General features: G+C 42.4%; 1 pseudogene; it reads right to left on the bottom strand.

Annotated features, from left to right (window-relative positions):
* Nucleotides 1-4,386: 4,386 nt before the first annotated feature.
* LOC122743850 lies at nucleotides 4,387-4,994 on the bottom strand (annotated as a pseudogene).
* Between the last annotated feature and the right edge of the window lie 4,334 nt (nucleotides 4,995-9,328).

Here is a 9,328-nt window from a genome sequence, read left to right as displayed (position 1 = left end):
CCCAACTATGTACAAACAAGCTATACATATGTATATATGTGTGTGTGCATGCGCGCGCTCATGCATGTGTGTGTGTGTCTGCATCTGTGTCTATGTATATACACACCTATATGGTAAATTGGAAATAATCAGGAGAAAGCAGGCATTAGAAATCAGGGATTGGGAAAGACTCCTGTAGCTGGGAAATGAAGGAAGCAAGGAAAGCCAGAAGGCAGAAATCAAGAAGCACAACATTCCATGCATGAGGCACAGTCAGTGAAAATGCCTAGAGTGAAGAGAGTGTCTCTCAGCAAGGAATCTAGTGTTACTGGGTCAAAGAGTTGGAGGTAGTTGGGTTGGGGTGCAAGGTATAAGAAGATTGGAAAAGTAGGGAGGAGGCAGGTTACAAAGGGTTTTGAGGAGAGAACTTAACTTAATTTTGATCTTGAAGGCAATAGGGAGTCACTGGAGGTTATTGAGTAAGGAGATGACATAGTCAGACCAGAACTTTAAGAATATCACTTAGATGAACAAAGGATGGATTAAAGTGGGGAGGGAATTATAGCAGGCAGACCAACCAGCACGGTATTGCAATAATCCAACAGTGAGATAAGGGCCTGAACTAGAGTGATGGCAAAGTCAAAGGAGAAAGGGGAGCATATTTAAAAGATTTTTAAAAGAGATCTACAAAGGTAAAAATTGATGGGCCTTGACAACAGGTTGGATATGGGGGGTGAGAATTGAAGAGTTGGGGATGACTGAGCCTGGCTGATGAGGATGATGTTGGTACCTTCAACACTAATAAAGGTTATGTTGCACAGTGGATAAAATGCCAGGACTAGTCTGTGAAGACCCAAGTTCAAATATGACCTCAGACATTTCCTAGCTGTGTGATACTGGGCAGTGACTTAACCTCTGTTTACCTAAGTTTCCTCATCTGTAAAATGGGGATAACAATCACACCTTCCTCCTAGGGTTTTTGAGAGGATCAAATAAGATAATAATTATAAAGCACTTAGCAAAGTGCCTGACACATAGTAAGCATTATATATACCAGCTGTTGTTGTTATTCATTATTAAATGTTTTATTAAAGATTATTAAATATATTAAAGGATTTTTTTTGGTGGGGCAATGGGGGTTAAGGGACTTGCCCAGGGTCACACAGTTAGTAAATGTCAAGTGTCTGAGGCCAAATTTGAACTCAGGTACTCCTGAATACAGGGCTGGTGCTTTAACCACTGCGCCATCTAGCTGCCCCCTATATTAAAGGTTTTAAAGAAAAAGAATGCATTTAGTTTTGGACACACTAAGTCTATAGAACATGCAGTGGAAGATGTCAAATAGGCAGCTGGAGATGGGAGACTGGAAATCAGTAGAGAGGCTAGGGTTGAATAAGTAGATTTTAGAATTATCAGCATAGATGTGATAATTGAATTCATAAGAGCTGATGAGACCACCGAATGAAATAGTATAGAGGGAAAAGAAAAGAGGGCCCAGAACAGAGCTTTCTTGTTCTCTGAGACATCCAAGATTAGTGGACATGGCCTTGGTGGAGACCCAGCAAAGGAAACTGAGGAGTGGTCAAATAGGTGGGAGAAGTAGGAGAGAGTCTTGTCATGAAAACATAAGAAGAGATTATCTAGGAGAAATGAATGATCATATGTAAAAGGATGGAGAGAGGTAATTAGATTTGGCAATTAAAAAATCATTAGTAACTTTGGAAAAAACAGTTTTGCTTAAATGATGAGGTCAGAAGACACTGTGGGGAGTTAAGAGTGATAGGAAAGGAAGTAGAGGCACCTACTAAAAACAAATCTCTCAAGGAGTTTAGCCACTCCCATACCATGAGAATTATAGTTAGTGAGAATGGGTGGATCAATGAGAGATTTTGAGGATGAAGAAGACATTAGCATATTTTAGGGCAGTAGAGAATCATTCAGTAGAAAGGGAGTGATTGAAGATAAGTGAGAGCAGGAATGAAAAGAAGAGAATATCTCTTGAGAAGACCAGATAGAATGGGATTGAATTTTCATGGAGAAAGGTTTGTCTTCCCAACAAGGACCACCTTTTCATGTGCAACAGGGGTGGAGGAGATACCAGCAGAAGGAATCTGAGTGATATGAGATAAGGAACAAGATAAAAGGGGATTCTCAACAAATGGCCTCAATTTTATCAATAAACTAGGAAGGCAAGGTTCTTAGTTGAGAGTGGGAAAAGGGAGCTATGGAAGATTTGAAAATAGATGAAAAGTTTTGGAATTGCTTCTTAGGAGAGAGAAATGGTTAGTTAATTTGGGAAGTGTAAAAGAACTGCCTAGCGGCAGGGAGGTCCAGCTGGAGTTATGTAATATAAATCTTTAGTAGACTCAGTCAGAATGATTGCTTGATTGCATGATTGCATGACTTTCTCCACCTTTGATCTATAACATGTGTTTTGGAGTCAGGAAGTAGATGGTGTAAATGATCCAAGACTGAGGCTTAATATGGCCAAGAGAAGAGAACAGAGTAAACTTGAATTGGTTTACCAAGAAGTTTAAGATAGGGAAAGGAGATTTTAGCTAGTGCAGGGATGATAACTTGGGGGAAAAAAAAAAAACCTGAGGACTAGAAAGACTGGAAGTTACAGAGTAGATGAAGAACAGTGTTTGGGGTTGGAAGGCAGAGGGGAGAGGAGTAATAGTAATGATAATTCTATAGATTGCAATCAGAATAAGGTTATTTCAGAGTTCATGACATAGGAACAGTGCATTTTTAGGTGATTGCAATATGGAAGGTAAGACATCTTTGAGTGTAGCTTAAGTAGGATGGAGGGAATAGGTCATGTTTAAATGAGAAAGCTGAGAACTGTGAGGTTAGGGTGTTGGAGGGAGTATCATAATATATGTTGAAGTCCCTTAGATGAAGGAAGTAGGTGGTGAGGGAGAAAGATTGTGAGCAAGGCACTAAATTTATAAAGAAAGTAAGGAAGTATCCTGCAACTCAACAGATAACAATTACCAGTATTTTGATTGGTTAAAAGATATAGATTTTTTTTTTTAATCTTAAAGAGGAGAGGTTACTGAGCAATGGTAATATAGGGATTAACTTGGAAGTTGCAGTGTTGGATAAGGAGTATTACCATTCCCCCATCTCAGTCAATTAGTGAAGAAAAATGAATGAAAGTGTAGCCAGTGCTATAAATGGCAACAAGGAAACATAGGGGTATCAGGAAATAGCTGGGTCTCAGGTGAGAGCCAGAAGATAGAATTTTGTTGCCCAAGAAGCAGACAATTCCAGAGAGTACAACAGAAGAGGTGGGTAGCTCTGTGGTGGGATATTGGGGTAGTGTGTAAAGGGAATCAGAAAGAAGGATCAGGTGCAGTAGCAGAGAATCAGGAACGGGGTTTGGAAAGTGATCATACTTTCAGAATCACTGGGATGAGGGAAGGTATGACCAGGGGAGAATTTCTTACATCATTAAAGGAAGATTTTAGATAGATTTTCAATGTCCAAGACACCCTAAGTCTTTGGCCCTGAGGCTTTAGCCACAGGATAGAATCATTTTAGAGCCTTGGGCTGGCCATTCACCTCAGTAAGCAAATACTTGGAACTCAGGGAACAGTGTTTGTTATTCTCCTTCCCCAAGGTGGGAAACCAAGCTAGAGATCCAGTGTGAAAGTGGAATGGAAACCTGTCCTTTTCCACTGAACTGGGCCATTCTCAGAGAGACTATCAAGGCAGGGGTCTAGAGTATTCAATCATAGCTCAGTGAAGGAACGTCTCACTGAAGACCTGGGATAATGTGGTCTAGGTACTTTAAGTTGCCATGATCTGACAATTCAGGGATGGACCTTGGATAATCTAGAAGAAGGAAGAGTTAAGGTGCCCATGCATTGCATAGTTTCTTTCTAATCTCTTTTTTTTTTCCCCTTAGGACAAGTTTAATAGGCTACAAAACATCAGATGGGCTGGAGCCCAAAGGGCTGACTGGTACAAACAGGGTTAACACAGCACTTGGTTGTTGAAGTGAGGGGGCAGGGGCAGCTAGATGGTGCAGTGGATAGAGCACAGGCCCTGGAGTCAGGAGTACCTGAGTTCAAATCTGGCCTCAGACATTTGACACTTACTAGCTGTGTGACCCTGGGCAAGTCACTTAACCCCAATTGCCTCACCAAAAAAAAAAAAAAAAAAAGAGTGAGGGGGCAAGCCAGCAGGCCCAAGGCAGGCTCAGCCTGCTGCCCTGAGGGGGAGGAATGAGGCCTCATGAGGAGGAGGTGCCCAGCTAGCCCTTGGGGCTCCCTCTATGAAGGCCTTCCAGTTGAAAGCTTGGAGGAAGATCAAGCATGGTGTGTTCTGGATCTGCAGACACAGCAGAGACATGAGGCCCCAGGCCCACTGGGTGGGACAGCCTTGGCTACAGAGAGCAACTCAGTGCTGCTTGGAGAAATATTCTTTGCTCCCCTGGACATCAGGCTTGATCTTGTTGCTCCCAGGTCTCCAGCCAGCCGGGCACACTTCACCATACTTGTCTGTGAACTGGAAAGCCTGGACAAGCCGCAGTGCTTAATCTACAGAGCGGCCCATCAGGACGGTCATTGATGGTGTTCTGGGCAAAGGATTGCCCCTTATCATCATGATGAAGAGACCCTGAATGAGATTCCCTCATCTGCCTTCAAGACCCCATAATCTGACAAATGGTGTGTTTGGGGTCAGACATCAATGGGATGTTCACTGCTCCCAGTCCACCCTTCTTCTTGACTGTGTTGACCCAGGCAAGGTGACAGAAGTGCGAGTCAACCAATGCACCAATCACTTGGCAGTTGAGTTTCTTATAAATTCTTCTCAGCTCAATCACTGAATACAATAATCTCCGTGGGGCACACAAAGGTAAAGTCCAAGGGGTAAAGAACAGCACGACATATTTTCCTTTGTAGTTGGAGAGGTTGATGTCTTTGAACTGCTGATCTGGCATAACATAACAGCTGTAGCATGGAAATTGGGGGCTGGGAAGCCATCTTGGCATTTCCCGAAGCCATGTCGACTGCAACAGCTGGGGCTCCACAAAACACGCACAGAAGAGACACCAACACGTTAAGAAGAGCTGGAGAACTCCGATATCAGATTCTTAAATGAGCTTTGAACTGGCACTAGGTAATCATAATTATAGCTTACATGTTGAATATCACTTTTCAGTTAGAAGATTTTATTATAACACATCTTAAGACAGGAATTGCACATAGGAGCATCTTCATTTTACAGATAAGGAAACTAAGGATCAAGGAAGTGATTTGCCTAAACATGCAGCTTGCCCAAGCTTTCCTTGATATGCCTCTCCCGGCCGTCCTCTCCCTCAGATTGAAAGCTAGAGGGTAGAGTATCAAATGCTTCCCAATTCCTTCCTTTAAGTAGAGGGCAGAGGGGCAGGTAGGTGGCGCAGTGGATAGAGCACCGGCCCTGGAGTCAGGAGTATACCTGAGTTCAAATCCGGCCTCATACACTTAACACTTACTAGCTGTGTGACCCTGGGCAAGTCACTTAACCCCAATTGCCTCACTAAAAAAAAAATAAAAAAATAAATAAAATGAAATAAAATAAAATAAAATAGAGGGCAGAAACTGGACTCCAATTCAATCTTCTACCCTGCATGATTCAAACTCTGGGAGAAAAAAATTCTCCAAATCAGGTAACCCTGTTGTGCACCCCTCCTTCCAACGTTATTTAATCTATTGTTTCCATTTCCCCCATTAGATTGTAAGATCCTTGAGGACAAGAACAATCTCTTTTTAATTATATCCCCCATGCTTAGAACAGTGCCTAGCACATATATTGGATTGCATAAAGCTAATATGAGACAAAGCCAGGTCTTGGGAGAACACAATTTAGAGGTAGGAGGAACCTTTCAGACTATCTAGTCTAAATCCCTGATTTTACAAATGAGGAAAGATAAATTCATAGAGATTAAGTGATTTGCACAAGTGTAGAAAGAAACTGGTCATAGAACCCAGGTCTTTGGATTCTAACTCCACCCCCTCTGACCCAGTTCAATGCTTTTTGCCATTCAATTAAATCAAATCCTTCAGCAAATGCTTATAAAGCAGATGCATATTCTTGATTAAGAAACAGCTGAGGGTTTGGCAGTTGGTTAGTTTGTTCTCACATTCTGAGCAAGATTAAGAGAGCCTGAGGCTAAGGACCAAGGGGATTTATATAGATAGTTAAATAAACAAAATGGTCTACCTTTCTCAGAGTGGAGTGAGAGCTAGCTAATTGTAGAGTTTGTAATACATCAGGATTAGAGAGAACTAAGTACATACTTAATTAATTTATTTATTCTCCCATTCACATCCATATTAAGTCCTGTGCAGTGCTTGGCCTAGTGGAAGAACTAAGAAAAGGAAGATTTGACTTCTGCCCTTGAGGAGTTTACAATCTAATAGTGAAGATAAAACCTGGACAAAAATTAATAGAATTCTAACTAGAAGTGAGAGGCACACATTAAAAAGTGATCTTTTTGAGCATAAGGAGGCTAGGTTTATTTTCCTTTGAATCCCCAGCCTTTAGTACAGTGTGGGCTACAAATAAGTTCTTAATAAAAGAGTGAGAAATAACTTCTAGTTGAGAAAATTTGGGGAAGGCTACAGGGAGGAGGTGACATGAGGAGGGCATTGAAGTATGGCTAGAGATAGGAGGGGTGGAATAAAGTACTTATAGTCATTAGAATGCTTGATAATATTATCATCTCATCAGTACCCTCAGCCTCTCTGATTGGACCCTGTGACTGGAGGGCAGGGCCATGGGCTCCTGGACCTCTATTTAAGAAAGAGGATTGGCATAGTCTTCTCCATATTTCCCACCAGTAGACTGGTTTTGGACTTCTTTGGACTTATATCACCTTCTTCCCCAAACCTACCCCCATCCCTTTCCTTTGTGCTCCCTCTATTAGATTGTAAGCTCCTTGAGGGCAGGGACCATCTGTTTATTAACTTGTGTTTGTATCCCTGGCTTTAGCAAAGTGTTCAGCACATAGTAGGCACTTACTAAATGTTTTATTCACTGACTGACTAGACCTTACAAAAAAACATTACTCTAATAAAGAAAGTTTAGGGAGGTCACCATGTTCAAGGTCACCAAGGTGGCAAGAGACACCAGCTTTAATCAGTGACAGTAATATAACAGAATTGGGAAGTGTTTATGTGGGCTTCTAGGCAGGGAAACAGCTTTTTAAATAAAGAGGAATTCAGTCTCCAGAGGTATTCATCCAGCGCCTCACTAAATTCAATCACATTCTGTTTCTTTAAGGATTTATAAGACAGAAAGGAAAATCAGCAAGAGGGATGAAAACACTTCCTTCACAGAGACATAAAAGTCTAAGGACTAGAATGAGCAGGGGAGGAAAGACAGGAGGAAGCTGGGGGGGGGGGGGGCGGGGAGAAGCAATGTAAAAGTGTCACTAATCACAATATTCAACCTTTAAAATGCTCTTTGTATGGAGAAGCATTTGAAGCTGGAGGCTGCTTAAAGAAATTCAGAGCACACCCTGAATCCACAGGATCTGTATAGGAATGTGAGAAGCAGGAATTTTAAACTGGCCACCAGCCAAATTCTTGGTGTGTGTTGCCATCCAGTGAGGTTAACCAGACCTTGGTTAGGTAAATGGTTTCATTTCTGAATGCAAATAAGGGGCTCTCAAGGATGTGATATGTGAAAATACCAAGTGTAAGTATCTTCCTATTGTCTCAACACTGCTTCATCAGAGGACCCTGGAGTCTGGGTGATTACCTGGATGTCATCTACATCTTTCTGCCTACCAGATTTTCCATCTCAAGATCTTCCTATTACACCTGCATAAAGGCAGTTAAACATATCCTATGGAAGGGCTTTTTTTTTGGGGGGGGGGGGGCGGGAGTAGAATGGGGGTAAGGGTAGGGAGTGAGAAGAGAAAAGTGAGCCAGCCCCTACTTGCTTAGAAGTCAGGAGGCCCTGGTTCTAGTCCCTATTCTGCCACTGTGTTTAAATAGCCTCTCATACAATGTGCCTTCTGATTCTACTGTGCTAGTTTGGTTGCTCTTCTTATTCCAGAGTTCCTTTCAGCCTATCCCAGACTTAACAGAATCCTAAAGTATCACAACTGTAAGGGGCCTTGGAAAATACCTCAAATCTAACTCATATGGGCAGATACAGTAAACAATGCATATCTTGGATGGATGTAATAAATAATTATTGATCTAGAAGTACACTTTGAGATTATCTAGTCGGTCATTCCCTAAGTGAATAAAAGACTTGTCCAAGGACCTAAGTCTAATTGAATCTAGAGTGAGGACTAGAAAACACACTGGTCTTGTACTTTTCAGGGCAGGGTTCTAGAGCAGGGCTTCTTAAACTTTTTTCACTTGGAACGCCTTTTTACCCGAGATATGTTTTTTGGTTTTTGGTTTTTTTGAGGGGCAATGAGGGTTAAGTGACTTGCTTAGGGTCACACAGCTAGAAAGTATCAAGTGAATGAGGCCAGATTTGAACTCAGGTCCTCCTGAATCCAGGGCTGATGCTTTATCCACTGTGCCACCTAGCTGCCCTTGCCTGAAACATTTTTACATGACCCCAGGTATATATTACAGGTATAAAACATAAGTATACATAACTGTCATGGGAGGATTATGGGCCCCGGTCACCCAAACATTCTCTGGGGTTCAAGGAACCTTTTTCCTTGAAACCTCAGGGGTTTTCCCTTGAAATCAAGTAGGCCTCTCCTTGAACCAATCAAGGACACACACACTCACCTAACGGAGATAAGCGGACACAGATTGAACTGAGCATGCTCCAGGACCATCACCCCACATTCCAGTCCTCCTAAGCATCTGGATGAGGTAATCCAGGAGAAGACCACCTGGAACCGCCCATCAGCAGACTGCTTAGACCCATCAGGACAAAGTTGACACCCACCACCAGATCTCTCACGAGGGATTCTTCCTACCACAGCGCAACGCGGGAAGACCACCAGCCCCTCACCCAATAAGAGACTCTTACCCACCCCTCATCGAAACCCTATAAAATGGCACCCCACAAGTCAGTTGGGGGGAAGCGTTTTGTTCTGGCAAACCCTTCCTCCCGGCCGGTTTCTCTTGTACCCCAATAAACCTGTTCTCTTATTCCTGAGTAGGTCTTGTGCGAGAGTGTAATTCTTTACAGAGGAATCCTAAGGACCCACGCGCTTTCTCCTATCGGCTCTCCCCATATCATAACCATTTACTGTTTATGGTTTATGGTTTTGCTTGAAGGACTATCAAATAATCTCAGTCTCAACCCCACTGAAAATCACTTAACCCTGTCTGCCTCAGTTACCTCATCTAGAAAATGGGGATAATTTAAAGTC

Source organism: Dromiciops gliroides, chromosome 2 (assembly GCF_019393635.1).
Source record: "Dromiciops gliroides isolate mDroGli1 chromosome 2, mDroGli1.pri, whole genome shotgun sequence".
NCBI lineage: Eukaryota > Metazoa > Chordata > Mammalia > Microbiotheria > Microbiotheriidae > Dromiciops > Dromiciops gliroides.
This window is presented reverse-complemented; position numbering and strand designations above follow the sequence as displayed.